This window comes from Acomys minous (genome assembly GCF_964271855.1).
Source record: "Acomys minous genome assembly, chromosome: 8".
Lineage (NCBI taxonomy): Eukaryota > Metazoa > Chordata > Mammalia > Rodentia > Muridae > Acomys > Acomys minous.
The window spans coordinates 57,740,064-57,761,813 of record NC_140489.1 but is presented as its reverse complement, the minus strand read 5'-3'; the positions used below and the strand labels follow the sequence as shown (position 1 = coordinate 57,761,813).

At 39.4% G+C, this 21,750-nt stretch overlaps 1 protein-coding gene across 3 annotated transcripts in view; it reads left to right on the top strand.

Moving 5' to 3' along the window:
• The window catches only part of TTC6 (tetratricopeptide repeat domain 6), a 170,340-nt gene that overhangs the window by 32,310 nt on the left and 116,280 nt on the right, over positions 1 to 21,750 (top strand). The window lies entirely within an intron of this gene.

The following is a 21,750-nucleotide window of genomic DNA, read 5'->3' as shown; positions in this document are numbered from 1 at the left end:
CTTTTCAAAAGGTTAGCTGTTGTAATCTTTATGTAATTTCATATTTCTACATCATATAGTGTTGCCGATAAGTTTTTCTTGTCCTTCCTTTCTTTCTGAGAACGTGTTGAGGCAGGATCTCATTGTGTAGCTCCAGCTGGCCTTAAACCCATGACTCTCCTCAGGCTCCTCAGCTGCACTTGCAGGTATGTGATACCACAAGCTGCTGCAGCTAGTTTTTCCTTCTCCCCTGCTCTCCTAGGATAGAGCTTGCCACTTTGCCGTCTTTGCTATAGCCCACTCCTTTTGCCACGATGCCGTGGTGCCGGACTTCCCTACCTTTCTAATATAGTGAGCTTGAATTTTTGAGTTTGAAGTGTTACAGTGAGGCAGATGTTATGAGGGAACATTTTATTTCTCAAATAGTTGCTTTTCCTTTTGGATTAATGATTGCAAGGGTTTTTTTTTTCTCCTGTTACTTGGTTTCTTATGTGCATATCACTGATTTGTCACTGAAAACAAGTGTGGCTGTCTTCTGAATGCATGTGGACATATTAGGTATTCTTTCCTGTTCTTTCTTGGACATGGTTCTCTTGAGCTTTTGGTCTCAGGAAGACTTGAATGGTATCTGGCCTGTTACTTGGTGAGCTCGGGTCTGCTATCTGACTTCAGGTGGTTACTTGTTCTCTGTCCTGACTGCTCTCCCCCCTCAATCTACTGGTGTAAGGCAAGAGATGTGGGACTTATGTGTGTTATGTATATATATGTTAGAGTTTCACATCTGAAAATTTCATTATTCTGTCTCCCTTAAAATAATAGCTTGGCTGGTGGTAGAATTCTAGATTGTAAATCACTTTACCCCGAATTTTGGGAGTGTAGTTCTGTCTTCTCGTGACTGTGGCTGCAGGTATAAAATTCAGAAACTTTTTTGCAGGAGGTCTCATTTTAACTTCTTGCTTTAAGCCAAAGTATCCTGACCGCACTCTTGGGTCGGGAAGAAGCTATTGGATTTCACAGAGGGACCAAGTGAGGAGAATGTCTCTGGTCTCGGTTGCCCACTCATCCTTGGAGTTTGTGCTCTCCAATTCTTAAACCTTTCTGAAGTTTTATACAAGGAACTATGTGGCTTGTTTTTCTTCTAGTTTTTCATTTTTTGGTAAGAAGTGGTTACTTTTCAGAGTTTTTTGTAAAATAATAAGAAAATATTTACATGACACTATCTTGTCAGCTTAGCCATTGCTATTATTTTTATTGGGGCGCCTTTTTATTTATCCACTTATATACTGGTGACTCACCACATGCATTGCAATAGTAAGCCACAAAAATAATTAATTGCTTTGTAGAATACATCTTGAGGTTCTTATTAAATCACATCCAAAGTAAGTTTCCTTTCAGGCATTTGCTCACATTGCCTTACAGTTAAAACTGTTTCAGACACTTGTTTCTTCTACACAAGCCTTTTCAGGTTCTCTTTTAACTGAGAAAATATTAAGCAAAAGACTAGGGGAATAGAAATTGGAACTGAAACTTGTTCTACTGAGTAGAGTACCTCTGAGATTTTTAAAAAATTATACCTCAAAACATCTAATCCCATGAACTTAAAAATTGTGTAGTTGGTATACAGAAAAAAGTTAAGCTTGTTTGAATGATGTTCTCTCTCGAACTATGGCTATGCCAAGGACTGGAGTCTTTGAAATGTTTGCTGATTCACAGGCAGTATTTTTAGGTTTATTGTTGGTTCCAATCTATTTGTTTCTTTTTGAAGTTTTGAGGATTGAACCCAGAGCCTTTGTATGTTAGGCAAGCACTCTACCATTGGGCTACCTCCTCGGGCGTGTATTTTTCTATTTTAATTGCTCCTTCAAGAATCTCTAAGCTGAATAAGTGTGACAGTGCTGACAGCGTGCTGTTCGGATTGTTCTTGAGATGTACATTAGCAGTTACTGCCACTCTCACCCTGGTCCCCACGGATGACAGGCCCCATGCCTGTGAGGTGTATCATTCTCACACTTAGCCAGGAAAAGCAAGAATAACATCCAGATACAGCTGTGAATTGTAGTGCTGTGAAGGGAGATCCTTACAAAGCATACTGTGCTTAATACAGCATCAGAGTGGAGACGTTTAAAGATCCAGAAGGGCAAAGATCAACAAAAACACACGTTTTAAAAGCGCTGATAATGTCTCTTATTATCTTAATATTTTAAATTTGAATTTTCAGCTATTTCTAGCACTTCAGAAAGCAGCTCAGGGTTGTGTTTTGTGTTGCTATTTTGCTGCAGTGATGATTAAGGATCTTAGTATTTTGAATTTATAGGGTACAAGGAGATCAGTCGGGTTTGCCTTTCTTTTCAGAACTGCCTTTGTGCCAGGTTGAAATGAGTGTTTTGTTTCCTTGAACTTTCTGCTATATTGGTAATAAAGGCATGTAATATCCCTGTTCTCAATTTTTATTTTTCTAATTACCAACACTGATTAATTCTTCATGACTTGTGTGCTCAAAGGGGTCCCCAAAGACTTTAAACAGGGACCAGCAAAGGATAATGGAATAAGACTGCAGATTCCCAAGAAATGCAAAGCATTGAGAAACACTAGTGTGACACTTTCTACCTCCGATATTTTATTCATGGGCATTGATAAGGGACTTGCTACATAATCGCTTTTCTCTGTAGTCTGTAATTGAAGGCTATGATTCTTCAGCCTTACAACACACACACACACACACACACACACACACACACTCTCTCTCTCTCTCTCTCTCTCTCAACATACTTCATATGCTAATGACAAGGAAATGTTCAAAGAAACATGTTATTGGTAATCTTTCCCATGATGAGTTAGACCTGGGAGGCAAGAGAGAAGAGAGATACTAAGGGTACATGCTTGCTTCTGGCATTTGCAACTGGCTCCTTGGGATTCCGGTGAAGAACGGAAGAGTGAACCGGCTCACTGAAATCTGTGAATAGCTAGGGTGGTTGATCCGAGAAGCACAGTTCACACAGTCTAAATGTAAGGAGAAGCACAACTGAAATGCTGTGAGGAGAAGGGCATAGAAGCAACTGCAGAAATGCTGTTTTGTTGCCCATTGTGCCAAGACCCAGGCTTTCTTGTGAAGTTCTCTCGTCCTGACTAAGCCCTTAGTTCCCTGAAATGTTAACCAAGTCACTTTCAATTCTTTTGAAAATAAGATTCAGGGAGTCTTTCTAGTTAGATTTCCCCAAATATTTCTAGACAAAATTCCAGTTTATTGAAAACTGGTTCTTCTCCTATATTTAAAATAAATTTACTCTAATATTACTATTTCTCTTTAAGGTAATCCTTAAACAATGGATGATAGGGACTATTAAGGAATATTCTTTGATCCCTTTTTTCTGTAATTTATGCCTCAGGTTGGGCCACCATCAGCATTTACCTACGTCCTTATGCCTTACTCCTAGTAAAACTTTTTTTTTAAACCAGAAACTATTAATTTATTCCCCTTCCCTAGGCCTGTGACAGAGGGGAACCTCCTCCCCCACCATATATAATCATGGCCTATCAGTTCTCATGTGGGTATTTTTATTTTTTTAACGCCTTCCCTCTTTTATTAAAAATAGATTCTTTTATCTTATACTATATCCTGATTATACTTTCCTATCCCTCCACTCCTTCCAGTTCCTCCTCACATCTGCTCTCTTCCAGATACACTCTCGTTCTTACTCTCATTAGAAAAGAATAGGCTTCAAGCCGGGTGTGGTGGCGCACGCCTTTAATCCCAGCACTCAGGAGGCAGAGGCAGTTGGATCGCTGTGAGTTCGAGGCCAGCCTGGTCTACAAATTGAGTCTAGGACAGCCAAGGCTGTCTCAACCCTGTCTCAAAAAACAAAACAAAACAAAAACACAAACAAACAAACAAACAAACAAACAAAAGAATAGGCTTCTAAGAGGTAACAGCAAAACACAACAAAAATAAAATATAACAAGCTAACGTAAAAACCATTACTTTGAAGCTGGTCAAGACAAATCAACAAAAGAAAGAAAATCTCAACAGAAGGCATAAGAATCAGAGACCTACTCATTCACACAGCCATAAAAATACTAAACTATGATTACACACACACACACACACACACACACACACACACACACACACACACACACACAGGGCAAGGAACCTAGTGCAGACCCATGTACCCTCAGCATGCATGCTGCCTCAGTGTTTGTGACTTTACATGAGCTTTGCTTAGTTGATTGAGAGGGCTTTGTTGTCCTGGTGTCCTCCTTCCCCTCTCGTTCTTACACTCTTTCTGCCTCATTTTCTCAGGGGTTCTCTGAGCTCTGAGGTCAGTGATTTGATGGAGAAATTCCTTCTAGGGCTGAGTATCTCTTTCTCTCTCTCTCTCTCTCTTTCTCTCTCTCTGATATCTGGCTCTCGGTCTCTGAATCTGTTACCATCAGCTTCATGAGAAGACTTCTCTGACCATGGCTGAATAAAGCAGCAATCTATGAGTATAGCAGAATATCATTAGGGGCCATCTTACTGTTCCTTTTTATTTAGACCATTAGTATTTGGTTTTATCCTAGGTCTCTGGGCTATTTACTCTCTGATTTTTCATCACCCAAGCAGTGTTGCATATAGGTTCCATCTTGTGAAGTGGATCTTATGTCAAATCAGATATTTGTTGCTTACTCCTACAAGCTTTGTGTCACCATTGCCCTAGCATATTTTATAGGCAGGACAGATTTTAGATGAAAGGTTTTGTGGTTGGATTGGTGTTTATGTTTCTCTTTTGGTAGCCTATACCAAAGAAACTAGAATGTAGTGGTGAAGGCCTAAGGTCATATGTAGGCATCAACTGGACCTCTCCATGTTCAATGAGCTCCCTCCCCCCCCCCTCTCTCTCTCTCTGTTGTCTTCAGCAGTAGGGCTTTGATGCCAGTTTGTGGAGAGCAATTTATTGTCTTTGCGACAGCCTGGGTTGTTTGTGGGTTTCCATAGGACTCCTTTGGCCAGCAACTCAATTGGATGTAACCCAGTCCTGGGTGACAAGAGACAGCCAATTCAGACTCTGTCTCCCTCCACATTTGGAGACTTCATGAGTTTCCATTGCTCTAGGCTCCCAAAGCGCCACTCAAATGCTCCTCAGTTCCAGCTGTTCTTACATTCGTCCCCTCAACTCTATCTCCTGCCGCCCTCAGCACCGAATCCTCCTGTTCCCGTCGCACATCCTCACCCCATTCGGTCATAAAATCTATGCTATGTCTCCCTCCCAGAGAGATCTATGTGCAATACTTAGTTGTTCTTTTATACCTGACATTGGCTGAAGAGGAAGGTCAGCTAGGTGCCTTCTCTGCCACTCTGAGCTAGCAGGCTTTCACCCCAGCAGATGCCTCCCGGAGTCTTTATTGTTAAAATCGAATGCTTGAGATTTTGTTAAAAATGACATCTTCTCCTGTGCCAATGGGTTCGAGGCTATTATCCACTTTTTTTTTTTTTTACCATTTTTTAAAATTAATTTGTTCATATTACATCTTGATTGTTAGCTCTTCCCCTGTTTCCTCCCATTCTTCCCTCCCTCCCACTTCCCCCCTTCTCCCCTCCCCTATGTCTGTGATTGAGGGAGACCTCCTCCCCCTATATATGTTCTAAGATTATCGAATCTCTTCTTGGTAACTTGCTATCCTTCCTCTGAGTGCCAGGCGTCCCCATCCAGGGGACGTGGTCAGAAAAGGGGCACCAGAGTTCGTGTATCCACTTTCTTTTTTATCAAGGTATCTGGTTTTATGTTGAAGTCTTGGATCCATTTGGAGTTCAGTTTTGAATTTTACAATATTCAAGCAGAAAGCTCTTGGATTAAAAGGTGTGTGCTAAGGCTGACCCACACTACAACTAAAAACAGGTTTTTCTAGTAAATAATACAATCTCTGGGTTCACAGTGTGATAAAATATCCTTCAACAAGAAGACTTTCTGTCCCCACTCTCCACTTAACTGTGGAGAGTGTCCTGTCCATTGGCTAGATCTGGGTAGGAGTTTGATGCTTACTGCATGTATTGTCCTTGGTTGGTGCCATAGTTGGAGTAGGACCCCTGGGCCCAGATCTGCCCATCAAAATGTTCTTCTTGTAGGCTTCTAGGACCTTCTGGATCCTTCTATTTCTCCACTCTCCCATGCTTCTCTCACCTACAGTCCCAATAGGATATCCTCTGCTCTGTTCCACTTTCCTGGTTAGTGAAGATTTCCATGGGACATGCCCGTTGGACTAGTGTCCAGATATAAGTGAGTATATACTATTTGAGTCTTTTTGCATCTGGGTTAACTCACTCATTATGATCATCTCTAGTTTAGTCCATTTGTCCAGAATTTCGGGAATTCCTTGTTTTTAATAGCTGAGTAGTAGTTCATAGTGTAAATGTACCACAGTTTTTTTTTTTTATCCATTCTTTGACTGAGGGACATTTAGGCTGTTTCAATGTTCTGGCTATTATGAATAAGGCTGCTATGAACATGGTTGAACATATGTCCCTGTTGTGTGGTGGAACATTTTCTGGGTACATTCTAAAGAGTGGAATAGCTGGGTCTCGAGGAGGCCCTATTCCCATATTTCTGAGAAAGCACCAGATAGAATTCCAAAGTGGTTGTACCAGTTTGCATTCCCACAAGCAATGAAGGAGTGTTCTTTTTTCTCCATATCCTTACCAGCATGTGGTGTCACTTGAATTTCTGATCTTAGCCATTCTGATGGGTGTAAGATGGAATCTCAGAGTTGTTTTGATTTGCATTTCTCTGATGACTAAAGACATTGAGCATTTCTTTAAGTGTTTCTCAGCCATTTGATTTTCCTCTGTTGAGAATTCTCTGTTTAATTCTGAGCCCCATTTCTCAATTGGATTATTTGGTTTTGTGGTGTTTAATTTCTTGAGTTCTTTATATATTTTGGATATTAGACCTCTGTCAGATGCAGGGTTGGTGAAGATCTTTTCCCAGTCTGTAGGCTGTCATTTTATTCTGTTGACAGTGTCTCCTGCCTTACAGAAGCTTCTAAGCCTCATGAGGTCCCATTTATTAATTTTTGACCTTAAGGCCTGGGCTGTTGGTGTTCCGTTCAGGAAGTTGTCTCCTATGCCAATATGTTCGAGGCTCCTCCCCACTTTTTCTTCTAACCTATTTAGTGTCTCTGGTTTTATGTTGAGGTCTTTAATCCACTTGGACTTGAGTTTTGTGTATGGTGACAAATATGGGTCTAATTGACTTTTTCTACATGTAGAAATCCAGTTAGACCAGCACCATTTGTTGAAGATGATATCCTTTTTCCATTGAATAGGTTTGGCTTCTTTGTCCAAAATCAAGTGATTATATGTGTGTGGATTCATTTCTGGGTTTTCGATTAGATTCCATTGGTCAACCAGCCTATTGCTGTGGAGAGTGGAGCCTGACTTTCACACGAACTCTGGTACCCCATATTTGACCACGTCCCCTTGATGGGGATGCTCGGTGGCACTCAGATGAAGAATAGTAGGCTACCAACAAGAGACTTGATACTCTAGGATCATATACAGGGGGAGGAGGTCCCCCTCAGTCACAGTCATAGGGGAGGGGTGAAAGCAAGACAGAGGGAGGAATGAGAAGATAGAAGGGATAGGATAACAAATGAGATGTGATATGAATGAACTTATAAAAAAATACTAAAATAAAAAAGAAGACTTTCTGAACAGAACTCATGTTAGAATTTGCTTGCATTCTTCTACATGCAGCCGTCCAATTTGTCCCGCAACATTTGTTGAAGATGCTCTCTTTTTTCTCTTGTGTATTTCTGCCTTTATCAAAAATCAGGTGCCCATAGGTGTGTAGAGTTATTTCTGCATCTTCAGTTCAAGTCACTTAATCAAAGTACCTGTTTTTATGGCAAAAGCATGCTTTAAAAATTACAACTATAGCTTTGTAGCACAACTGGAAGTTGGGACTGGTGAGACATGCAGGACTTCTTTTCTTGTTCAGGATTGTTTTAGCTATCTTGGGTTTTAAATTTTTTTTAATATAAAGTAGAGAATTGTCTTTCAAGGTCTATGAAGAATTGTCTTGGAATTTAATGGGGATTGCATTGAATCTGTAGATTGCTTTTGGCAAGATGCCCATTTTTACTGTGTTAATCCTATTGATTCATGAGCATGGGAGATCACTCCATCTTCTGATACCTTCCTCAGTTTCTTTCTTCAAAGGCTTGACGTTTTTATTACACAAGTCTTGCACTTGTGTGGTTAGTGTGAACCCAAGACCTTTTATATTATTTGAGGCTATTTTGAAAGCCGTTTTCCTGGTTCCATACTCAGTCCACTTGGCATTTGTATACAGCAGTGCTGACTACTTTTGTGAGTTAACTTTTTATTCAGTTACTTTGCTGAAAGTGTTTGTCATCTGTAGGAATTACCTAGTAAAATTTTTAGAATCATTTATTTATACTATCATATCATATCTAAATACTTTGACTTCTTTCTTTCGGGTCTGTATCCCCTTAATCTCTTGTTTTCTTATTGCTCTAGATAAAACTCAAGTACTATATTGAATAGGTACGGAAAGAGTGGATGGCCTTGTCTTGTTCCTGATCGTAGTGGAATTGCTTTGAGTTTCTCTTCACTTAAGTTGATGTTGGCTATGGGCTTGCTGTAAACTGCCTTTATTATGTTCAGATATGTCCCTTGTGTCCCTAATCTCTCCAGGTCTTTTATCATCTAGGGATGTTGGATTTTGTCAAAGGCCTTTTCTGTATCTAATGAGACAATCATGTGGCTTTTTTTCTTTCAGTTTCTTTATATGGTAGAGTTCATTTACTGATTTTCATATATTAAACCATCCCTGCCTCACCAAGATTTAGCCTTTTTCATCATGACAGATGATATTTTGATGTGTTCTTGGATTCAGTTTGCAGGTTTTTTATTGAGCTTTCTTGCATCCATGTTCATAAGGAAAATTGGTCTGTAATTTTTTTTTTTGTTTGGTCCTTATGTGGTTTGGGTATATGCTTAAATGTGGCCTCATAAGATGAATTTGGCAATGTTCCTTCTGTTTCTATATTGTGGAATAATTTGAACTGTTTTGGCATTAACATTAAGTCCATTTTGTTGATTTTTAAAATTACTACATTACTTGCTTCTTAAGTCCATTTGCTTGAAATATCTTTTTCCAACCTTTTACTCTGAGGTAATAATGTCTATCCTTGATGTTAATGTGTGTGTTTTTTTTTTTGGATGCAGCCAAAGGATAAATCATGTTTTTGCATTCATTCTGTTAATCTGTATCTTTTTACTGGGGAATTGAGACCATTTATATTGAGATATATCAATGATCAATGATTGTTGATTCATGTTATTTTTTTTTAGTGGTGCTGGTGTATGTGTGTGTGCATGCACACTTCCATTCTTTTGACAGTTTATTATTTATCTTTATGTTTTTATGGTTGTAATTAACCTCCTTAGGTTGGAGTTTTCCTTCTAGCACCTTCTATAGGGCTTGATTTTAGGACAAATATTGTTTCAATTTGGTTTTATTTCAGAATATGTTTTTTTTCTTCATTTATGGTGATATAAAGTTTTGTTAGGTATAATAGTCTGGCTTCGCATCTGTGGTCTTTTGTAATCAGCAGCACATCTATTCAGGCCCTTCTGGCTTTTAGAATCTCCATTGGGAAGTTGGGTGTAATTATGATAGGTCTGCCTTAGCATGTTACTTGGTCTTTTTCCTCTGTAGCTTTCAATATTCTTTCTTTCTTCTGTTCAATTAGTGTCTTGATTTTTACGTGGTGATTGGACTTTCTTTTTTAGTCGAATCTATTTGTTGTTCTGTATGCTTCTGGTACTCTGATAGTCATTATCTTCTTTATGTTAGAGAATTTTTCTTCTACGATTTTGTTGAAAATATGTTCTGGGCCTTTAAGCTGGCACTCTTTTTCTACCATTCTTATTATTCTTAGGTTTGTTTTCTCATAGTGTCCTCAGATTTCCTGGATGTTTTATATCAGGTATTTCTTAGATTACCACTTTTCTTTGGTGGATGCAACTATTTCTTCTATTGTATCTTCAGTGCCCGAGAGTCTTTCTTCCATCTCTTGTATTCTATTGGTGAAGCTTCTGTGGGTAGTTCCTGTTTGAATCCTAAAATTTCCATTTTCAGAATCCTCTCAGTTTGAATTTTCTTTATTGGTTCTATTTCCTTTTATAAGTCTTGACCAGTTTTATTAGTTTCTGCCTTCTGTTTGTGGTTTTCTGGATTACTTTAAGGGATTTATTCATTTCCCCCCAAGGTTTGTTTGTGTTTTCGCTTTTCTTTAAGAGATTTATTATTTTCATTTTTAAGGATCTTTATCATATTCATAAGGTTGTTGTAAAGTTGTTTTTCTTGTTCCTCAGCTCTGTTGGAAATTTCAGACCTTGCTATAGCAGTAGGATCGCTGGGTTCAATGGGGATATATTACCCTGACTGCTGTTGTTTGTATTATTAATCTGGCACCTTGGATTAGGATGATTATAAGTCTAGGTACTAATTTCTGGTTTTGCCTTTGTTTGGTGGATGCTTTATTCCTTGTTTTTCCTTTTGTCTCAGGAGTTTTGAAGAGTGTGATAGCTATGTCTTGTCTGGTAGGAAATTTCTTATAGATCTGTTTGGTATGGGGGGGATCCAGGTAGAGTGTGTTTCTGATCTTTCTAGCTGATGCTTAGGAATGGGAGGAGATAGGCAGCTAGGGGTGTGAAGGGGGTTCACAGGAGTGAGGAGACAAGAATGTTTAATCAGGATTTGTCTCCATAGGATGGGGTAGACTGTAAAGAGAAGTCGCCCCAAAAGGTTGCTATAGCACTGGGGATGAGACTGGGAATCTGATCTGGAGGAACAGAAGGAGAGGGGAAGATCTGCAGATCTTCCTACTTGCTTCCCTGCCAGGAATGGCCTTTGGGTTAGCAGGGGCCCCTGCTGGAGCAATATATAGGGGCAGAGAGGCTAGCAGTGGAATATCTACAGGATGTGGGGGGCAGGGGGCCATGGAAGGCTGCAGCAGGTATTCTGTTGTAGAATTGGGGATGAGAGTGAGAGAGCTCGGGGAAAGGGAGAGGTAAGCATCTATAGTCAGGCTCCCTGGCAGATGTGGTTTTTGTTTTGCTTTGTTTTGTTTTTGACTAGTAGTATTTGATTTTACCCTATGTCTCTGGGCTATCTAATCTCTGGTTCTGGGTCACCTAAGCAATTTTGGGTATGGGTTCCATCTCATGATGAGGAGCTGAAGTTAAACCAGTAGTTGGCTAGCTACACCTACAAGCTTTGTGCCACCATTGCTCTAGCATATTTTACAGGCAGGACAGATTGTAGATCAAAAGTTTTGTGCCTGGGGTGTTTATGTTTCTCTTTTGGTAGCTTGCATAGTACCTTCCTGCACCAAAGAGACTAGAACACAGTGGTGACGGATGCATGTAGGCACTAGTTTGGCCTCCCCATGTTCAATGAGTCCTGTGTGTGTTGTCTTCAGCATTGGGGCTTTGCTGTCAGTTTGTGGAGAACAATTTATTGTCTCGGCAACAGCCAGGGTTATTTGGGGATTTCCATGGGACCCCTTTGGGCAATAACTCATTTGGTAGTGTATTTTTATTATTTATCTAACCACTAATATATATGTTCATTTTGGTGGCAACACCTGAAGTGATAAGAATTGAGTCTACTTTTCTTCTGTTCTTGTGAGGATTAAAATAGTAAATTTACTTTTGAAGACTATAAAACCTGGAAGTAAGATTATTTTTCTTTTGCCTTTTTATGCTTCAAATCACTTCGTATAATTCCTTGGACTTAGTAGTTACTCTATAAATAAATATTTGTGGAACAATGTAAACAACACTGTGCTTACTTTTAGAGCTCTGAATATTATTTTTGGAGCATTTATTTATGTTATTAAATCTTAGAAAGCCAAAGAGAATTTTTTCTTATAAATTCTTTTCAGAATTTTTTCATTTATTTTCTTAACTTAATAGAACAAAAGTTCAGGGAACACGGAATATGCAGAAAGTGAAACTTAGGGCTGATTATTAACTTTTATCATATTAATTAAATTTTATTTTAACTAACAAATACACATATATTGCATAAAATCTCATATATATATATATATATATATAGTGTAACTGAAAGAATAAAATTTCTTTTTAATTGGCTTTGTTTAATACGGCCAAGAATCATGTTCTTGGCGTAGGGATATCTTACTTCTAGTACGCTCTTTAATTCTAAAAGATTTACAAATGCTTCAGAAGTCCTATGAGGAATGTGTTATTTAAACGTGTTGGGGAGTGTAATGAGATGCTAAGTGATACAGTTTCAGGGTCTTTTGGCAGAAATCACTGATAAAATGCTAGCTGAGTGTGTATGAGGCCCTCATTACTGTCCCCAGGAGCACAAAACAAGAATAGCAGGAATGACAGGAAGATTTCAAGATGCATAGATGATTTTGTGGGACAAAGGGTGTGTGAAATACTGCCCTGTGTGTGTGTATTTATATTTATATATTTATATTTATATATAGTGTATTCTTCTGTCACACAATATGTCCTGACTGCAGTTCCCCTTCCTACTATCCTCCCAATATTTCTGTGAAATAAGTGTCCCAAAGCTTAGACAGCATAAAACAGTGGCCATGTACTATTGCATGCAGGTTTTGTGGGTCAGGAATCCAGAAGCAGCTTAGCTGTATGGTTGTGGGCCCACACTTTTGATGGATTGGGTCTAGGTCTTGTCTGTGGCCCTAGTTGTTTGAAATCATGACTAAAACTGTAGGATGTGCTTCCAGGATATCTCAATCATAAGACTAGGAATTTGGTGCAGTTCCTCACCACAGGACTGCTTGATTGCCCTGATATGCCAGATGGCTCTCCCAAGAACAAGTGGCGGAAGTTGCCCTGAGTTTTATGGTGTAGCTACACATTGCCATTCTGCTGATTTTGATAGATTACATGGTCAGCTTGCTCTCTTAGGAGGGGCCTGCTCAAGAGCTGAGTGTCCTTGGGGACCACTTTGAATTGATAACTCTCGGAAGCCTTTTGGAATCAGATCTACAGGTGGAATAAGATCTACAATGTTTCATAATATATTGGATATGTTCTTTATTATTTTTTAATTTAAATTTATTTTAAAAAATTTATCCACTTTACATCCCAATTGTAGTCCCTTCCCTCATCACTTCCCAGTCCCACTCTCCCTCCCCTTCCCCTCTTTGCCCCTAGTCCTCAGAGAAGGGGATCCCTTTTCCCCTATCAACTGACCCTAGCCTACCAAGTCTCATCAGGACTGTCTGCATCCTCTTCCTCTGTGGCCTGGTAAGGTACTCTGGCAGGGGGAAGTGATCAAAGAGCAAGCAACAGAGTCCATGTCAGGGCCAGCCGCTGTTCCTCTTACTAAGGGACCCCTATAGAGACTGAGCTGCTTATGGGATACATCTGAGGAGGGGGTCTAGGCTCTCTCCATGCATGTTCCTTGTTTGGTGCATCAGTCTCCACTGGACGCCTGGGCCCAGATTTCTTGGCTCTGTTGGTCTTCTTGTAGAGCTCTTGTCTCTTCTGTATCCTTCTATCTCCCCACTCTTCCATAAAACTCCCTGCCCTCTGCCCAAAGTTTGGCTGTATGACTAAGCATCTGCTTCATTCCCATGCTGGGTGGAGTCTTTCAGAGGATCTCTATGGTAGGCTTTCGTCCTCACTTCCCTCACTTCAACAGCTTCCAGTGTCTATTCTATTTGCCCTTTGGAATGAGAATTAAGCGTCCTCCCTAGGGCCCTTCTTTTACTTAGCTTCTTTAGGTCTGTGGATTTTAATATGTTTATCCTGTATTATATGGCTAATATCCACCTATAAGTGAGTATATACCATGGGAGTCCTTCTAGGTCTGGGTTACTTCATGCTACTCCATCCATTTGCTTGCAAATTTCATGATGCCCTTGTTTTTGATAGCTAAATAATATTCCATTGTGTAGATGTACCTACCACAGTTTCTTTATCCATTCTTCGGTTGAAGGACATTTAAGTTGTTTCAAGTTTCTGCCTATTATGAATAGAGCCACTGTGAACATAATTAAGCAAATGTCTTTTTATTTGGTGGAGCATCTTTTGGTTATATCCCCAGGAGTGGTATAGCTGGATCTTGAGGTAGAGAAAGCACAAGATTGGTTTCCAAAGTGGTTGTACAAGTTTGCACTCCAATCAGCAATGGAGGAGTGTTCCACATCCTCACTAACATGTGCTGTCACTTGAGATTTTGGTCTTAGCCATTCTGATGGGTGGGTATAAGATGGAATCTCAGAGTTGTTTTGATTTGCATTTCCCTGATGGATAAGGGTGAGGAACTTTTCTTTAAGTGTTTCTTAGCCATTTTATATTCTTCTGTTGAGAATTCTCTGTTTTCAGATAATTTTTTGCATGCTTTTTCAAAATTGAATATATTTAAGGGGACTAATCATATCTACTATTTGACTCCAAAATAGCAAAATTTTCAGATTTAATGTTATTTTGGAAAAATATAAACATGCTTTCATCTTCTCTTTATCACACAAAGTTGAATTAGCACACTTCTACTAGCTCTCAAAAGTTAGCATATGGAAATAACCAAATAAATATTACTAAGTGGAAAGAAAGAAACCTTGAAAAGGCAATTTGTTGAATAATTCAAACTATCACATTCAGGAAAAGACTGAGGAGGCGTTAGGGAAACCGTGTGTAGCAGAGACAGGGGGATGGGAGAAAGGGATGATGGGCAAGGAAACAATTTTGGGATACAAACTGAGGAAATTAAAGGATGGAGTAGCTTGTGACAGACTTTCTTGATAAAACAAATAACATGCATGTTAGAAATATACACTGGGCAATATTTCATATACCCTTGATCCCACAGAAATCGTTTACACATCTGACACATGGTCCTGGCAGTGCTGGGGTGGAGACCTAAGGGCCTTATGCATCACAGGCAATTTCTTGATCACTAAGCCACATCCTCAGCTGAAAAAACTCCACTTTCATAGAGTACTGCTAAGTAAGAAAGAGGTATATGAGTTTTCAGAATTGATAAACACAATTATTTCCACATGGTCCTATGTTAAGGTATAAGAACATGCCCCATTTTGCACCCACCTCCTTTCTCACACTCCAAGAACCCAGCTCTTCCCAAAGTTAATTTTTCACCAGCACAATAGGAACAGATACATTTTCTGTTATTTATAGTCTCATTTTCATCTTTGTATATAAATTGATTTATATGTGGATTGGACTTGGAGCCTGTGCATAAATTCACTTGATTAAATATACTTGTTTTGCAGTCTGGAAAAATCTCACCTATTATTTTCATCTCTAGCTTGATGGCCTCTTCTCAAGGGAAGGAATCTTGCCTTCTGTACTTGCAGTTCTCTTGCATTCTTAACTGAAGTGCTGTGGTACAGGGCTGCTTACATAACTAACAGAATACCATTCCCTAAATGTTTGTTACTTAATGCAAAAAAGAATGTCACACTGACATAACAAATTCTATAGCCTAGAAGAAGAAGCCAGGCACATTTGCTCAACTTTTTTTCTTCTGTTTTATGTCATTTTATTTATTTTATTTTTTTGAGTACTAAAAATATCTCATTCTCTTATTTGTTTATTATTTTTAATTGTTCATTTTACATCCTGATTGTAGCCCCCTCCCTCTTCACCTCCCAGTCCCACTCTCCCTCTCTCATCCTGCTCCCCGCTCCCCTAGTCCTCAGAAAGGGGGAGCCCTCCTCCCTAACATCTGACCTTAGCCTATCAGGTTCTATCTGAACGGCCTGTATCCTCTTCCTTTGTGGCCTGTCAAGGCTGCCTGGCCAGGGGGAAGTGATCAGCTTGTAGGCACCAAAGTCCATCTCATTGTCCTATAGGATTTCCCATCTCTGCAAAGTCTGTATTATCTTAAGGTCAAGAGCAATGTTACAGCAATTTGCTTTCATATAAATAGTATTTTAAGTTATAATGTTATATATTTATGTAATGTTTGTTTCCTAGCAGGCCTGTCTTTTTCATTCTCTTTTTTTAAAAGCCTTTCCACCATCATCCTCATCATAATCATTATCATTTCTTTTATTTTTGAGTCAAATTTCTTCATATGTTTTTGAAAGATAAAGCCAGATATTGTGAGGTCTTCCTATGGTGATGGCAGTGAGTGGAGGATGGATCTTTGCCCAGTCTTAGGCTCTGTCCTACTCTTGAAATATTTTTCTTAAAATTTATTTTATTTATTTTTTGTTTTTTTTACAAAGATTTATTTATTTATTACACACACACACATATATATATACATATATATATATGCATATTTGCACACCAGAAGAGGGTACCATACCTCATTATAGATGGTTGTGAGTCACCATGTGGTTGCTGGGAGTTGAACTCAAGACCTCTGGAAGAGCAGACAGTGCTCTTAACCACTGAACCATCTCTCCAGCCCCTGACAATATTTTTCTAGTTTATTGACAAATATCATAACCAAAAGCAATGTTGACTAGATAAGGTTTCATTTCAACTTACAGGTTATAGTAGCTCATTGGTAGAAGTCTGTTCAAGAACTCAAGTAGGAATAAGAGGCAGAAATGAAGGAGAATGTTGTTTGCTGGTTAGCTGGCTGGCTGGTGCTTAGTTAACTTTCTTTTTATTTCCTCTTTCTTTTTTATTAATTTATTTATATTACATCTCAATTGTTATCTCATCCCTGTATCCTCCCATTCCTCTCTCCCTCCCGCTTTCACCCTATTCCCCTCCCCTATGTCTGTGACCGAGGGGGACCTCTTCCCCCTGTATATATGATCATAGGGTATCAAGTCTTTTCTTAGTAGCCTGCTATCCTTCCTCTGAGTTCCACCAGGCCTCCCCATCCAGGGGACGTGGTCAAAAAAGGGGCACCAGAGTTTGTGTGAAAGTCAGTCCCCACTCTCCCCTCAACTGTGGAGAATGTCCTGTCCATTGGCTAGATCTGGGTAGGGGTTCGATGTTTATTGCAAATATTGTCCTTGGCTGGTGCCATAGTTTGAGCAGAACCCCTGGGCCCAGATCCACCCGTCATAATGTTCTTCTTGTAGGTGTCTAGGACCTTCTGGATCCTTCTATTTCTCCCTCCTCTCATACTTTTCTCACCTGGAGTCCCATAGGATGTTCTCCCCTCTGTCCCACTTTCCTGGTAAGTGAAGACTTCATGGGACATGACCCTTGGGCTAGTGTCCAGATATAAGTGAGTATATACCATTTGAGTCTTTCTGCTTCTGGGTTAACTCACTCATTATGATCCTTTCTAGTTCCATCCATTTGTTCACAAATTTTGGGAATTCCTTGTTTTTAATAGCTGAGTAGTATTCCATAGTGTAAATGTACCACAGTTTCTTTAACAGCCTAGGATTTTCTGCCTAGGGAATGGTGCCACTCACAGTTTGGTGGGCCCTTCCATATCAATTAACAGTCACGACCAACTCCCACACATATGCTTATAGGACAGGTTGGTCTGGAAAATCTCTCAGGTGACTCTGGGTTGTGTCAAGCTGACAGTTTAAGCTAATTAGGACACTTTCATTCAGATTTTTTTTTGTTTTAAACAATCTGTTTCATGAAAAACTCAATAGCTTCCTTTTTTCTAAACACAGTGTATATATAATTCTGTAGTAAGGGGCACTTCCCAAAGAGATTGTCCATCTTACTTGAAATATAGTGGTACCGTGTTTCTAGAAATACTGAAGGTTTTGAACGGATGTCAGAATTTCATGGAGAAGATGCCTTGCGCAGTTATGGGCAGCCACTGTAGCAGTCTTGATGCCATTCATCTATGTTTTATTTGAAATCACATTTTTTTAGTACTGGCTGTTCTATTGAATTTAGGGTCAAGTCATACATAATAACCACATAAAATATTTAACTTGGGGAAAAAAAGTAAAAACTGAGAAGACTTAAGGCAAAGAGTTCATGACACATTCCTGTGCCTGTAAGTCAGATTCTGCGGGCCAGTGCCATCAGGTTTGTACCTGCAGGGAGCCAGGAATTGTCATGCAAATCAGGGTATTTTCAAACCTGTGTGGACAAGTCCATACTTAGGGCCATGGAGTGTCTTTACCTCCTTTCCTGAAATTTGAACTTTAGGGTCGTTTACGTGAAGGCGGTATATCCTGAGCAACTGCTGATGGGATCATACGAGGGCCCATGTTAGAAATATACTCTTGTGTCGTGTCGTTGACGAGACTGTCATTTGGGGGGAAAGGTGGATTTCATGGCAAGAAACATGGGGTTTTCTGTCCTCATCCTTTTCTCCATCTCATGACTGAGAAGTGTGAAGCCAGGCTCACCGGCCAGACGATTCTTGCTGCTGTGTGATGGGCCCATCTGCTTGCGTGGGATTACACAGAAGGCCCTGTGCTTGCTGGGTTTGCTTGGAAGACTCGGCACCCTAAGGGAGTGTCATTGCCTGGGCTTTCGTCAGATGGCACCAATCTTTCAAGTGCCTTCTATCTCTGACACTTCTGTATACAGCGTTAGACACTTCGGGCAGCAACATTTTGTGTGGAATAAATGAAAAACGTATTGAGAATTGTGAAGCTGGAGCCCTCTCAGCCTCACATGTTTTCAGTCACAGACTTTCAGAGTGTGTTCAGTGCATTGCCAGACCTTGCCTTAAGATGCAGAAATATCCTCCTGGTTAGTTACAGTTGATGACTCAGAGATAAGAGAAAGTTCATGCACATAACACAGAATGCTGAGTGTGCTTCCTAATGATTTCTCCCTCATTTCTTGTGAGCTTAAACTTCAGTACTTTTTATTCAAGATAGATTTTAATTGTGGCCAGAAAGTTTCCTCATTTCCCTCAAAGTGCCATTTCAGTAGTTTATAAATTTTGTTGCTTTTGTAATTTAATAACTTTTCTCATGTTCTAAAGGGCCAATGGCTTTTAAGGATTCATTTTCTTTCTAACCCAGTAGTTTTCTATAGATTATGTTTTGCAGTCTACCTAGGTTATAGTCATAGCCTCTGATATGTGGCTAAAAAATTTCTTATAATTATATACCTGGATGGTTTACATTTACAATTTACAATATAAAATCAAATGATTTCTGCATAAAGTATATAACTAAATACTTTGATTTTCAGTGTAAATAGTAATATCTATTAGCTCCCAGGCATTTTTCTCTTTGCAGTTGTTGCCTTGGTCTCACGGTAAACATGAGGGATGTGTTACTATTATCCCCATGTTATAAAACTGGGGCTCAAAGAGATTTAGTAGTTGCTTGGGATTCCCTAACATGATGGAGTAAATACTTAAAACCCAAAGCAGAATGCAGGTGCTCAATGGTTGCTCTACTATACTGGCTTCCATGTGTGATTTTTCACATGATACTGTGATTGTTTATTTGACTTATAAATTAATGATTTTTTTTTGAGATAGGAGCTCTCTATGTAGCTCAGACTGTCTTTCAAATTCACTGTGTAGCGTAGGCCGGCTACAAATTCATGATGTTCCTGCTTCAGCACTTCTTTGAGGGCTGGGTTTATGGGCATGCTATGGCTTTTAAAAAGTAATGTATTTGTATGTTTATTCTCTCTATTTCTTATTTTTTTAGAGGGGGATTTTTTCTGGAGGTTTATCTTAGGGCCACATGCATCTTGTGCATGCTAAGCAAGTGCTTGAAACACTAACTTCTACTCCCTTTCTAACTTTTGAATTTGAGACAGGTTCTTAATAAATTGCATATACTGGTGTTGAGCTCACTCTGTAGCTCAGAGAGACCTTCCTATAGTCCTGCTTCAGAGTCTTCAGTATTTGAGAGGGCAGGCTTGTGCTATCTTGCATGGCTACTCATAAGTTTCCATTTGTGTGTTTTTGTTGCTAAAATTCCCATCTATTACCAACAAAGTTATTGTGGTCAGTAAATTGTTGATTTATTTATTTATTTATTTATTTATTTAGACATGGTCTTACTATGTAGTCTTGTCTGGCCTGGAATACCCCATGTAGACGAGGCTGGCTGATAAGCCACAGTTGTTTGTTTGTCTCTGTCTCTCAAGTGCTGGGATTAAGGCATGTGCTAACCATGACCAGTAAAATTGTTGCTTTTAATCAAAACAACTCTGAGATTCCATCTTACACCCATCAGAATGGCTAAAATCAAACATTCAAGTGACAACACATGCTGGCCAGGATGTGGAGAGAGAGGAACACTCCTTCATTGCTGGTAGGAATGCAAACTAGTACAGCCACTTTGGAAATCTATCTGGTGCTATCTCAGAAAAATGGGAATAGGGCTTCCTCAAGACCCAGCTATTCCACTCCTAGGAATATACCCAGAAGATGCTCCAGCACACAACAAAAAAATTTGCTCAACCATGTTCATAGCAGCCTTATTCATAATCGCCAGAACATGGAAATAGCCTAAGTGTCCCTCAGTAGAAGAATGGATAAAGAAACTGTGGTACATATACACTATGGAATACTACTCAGCTATTAAAAACAAGGATTTTCCAAAATTTGTGGACAAATGGATTGAACTAGAAATGATCATAATGAGTGAGATAACCCAGAAGCAGAAAGACTCAAATGGTATATACTCACTTATTACTGGACACTAGCCCAAGGGACAGGTCCCATGAAAGTCTGCACCTACCAGGAAACGGGGATAGAGGTGAGGACATCCTATTGAGACTCTAAATGAAGAAAATATAGGGGATAGGCAAGTAGGTGGATCCAGAGGGTCCTAGAAACCTACAAGAAGAACATTATGATGGGTAGATCTGAGCCCAGGGGTTCTGCTTGATCTAAGGCACCAACCATGGACAAAACGTGCAGTCATCATCATGCCCCTACCCAGATCTAGCCAAGGGACAGAACATTCTCCACAGCTAAGTGGAGACTGGGGACTGACTTTCACAGGATCTCTGGTGCCCCATATTTGGCCATGTCCCTTTGTTGGGGAGGCCCAATGGCACTCGGAGGAAGGATAGCAGACTACCAAAAAAAGACTTGATACCCTAGCACCATATTCAGGGGGAGGAGGTCCCCCACAGCCACAGTCATAGGGAAGGGGGATTGGGGTGAAAGTGGGAGGGAGGGAGGAATGGGAGGATGCATGGGATGGGACAGAAAATGAGATGTAATATGAATTATTTTTAATTTTCAATAAAAATGTGTTAAAAAAATAAGACAGGCATATGCTTTGAGCCTGCATAAATGGCAAGAGAGTCACAAAAACATTTGTAATTTTCTACAAAATAAATGACAAGAAAGATAGGGAAAAAATAAAATTGTTGCTTTTTATAATATGTGTCTTCAAAATATTGAGTGTGACTTGCTCAGGGTTTATTTGATTAAAAACAAAATACATTTCTTTTATCAACTAGTAATGTGTTATTACAATGATTATTAATATATTAGTAACTACAAAAGATCTAGGGGTTAAGAAATGAAGTGTTGAACACCTGTCATATTTATATAGTTTCTAAACCATTTCATCATCCCAAAAGACATTTTGTATCATTAGTCAGTCCTTATTTTTTCCATCTTCACTCATCCTCCTGCTGCCCCTCATTGGCTTTCTGTATCTACTGATTTACCTATTCTATATAAATCAAGTAAATATGACCATTCAATATATTATTTGTGATATTGATACCTGGCATCTTTCTATTAGCAACATTGTTTGAATTAAGACGGAAAGATCTTCCATGCTCATGGATGGGTGGGATTAACTTACTAAAAATGGCCATCTTACCAAAAGCAATCTACAGATTCAATGCAA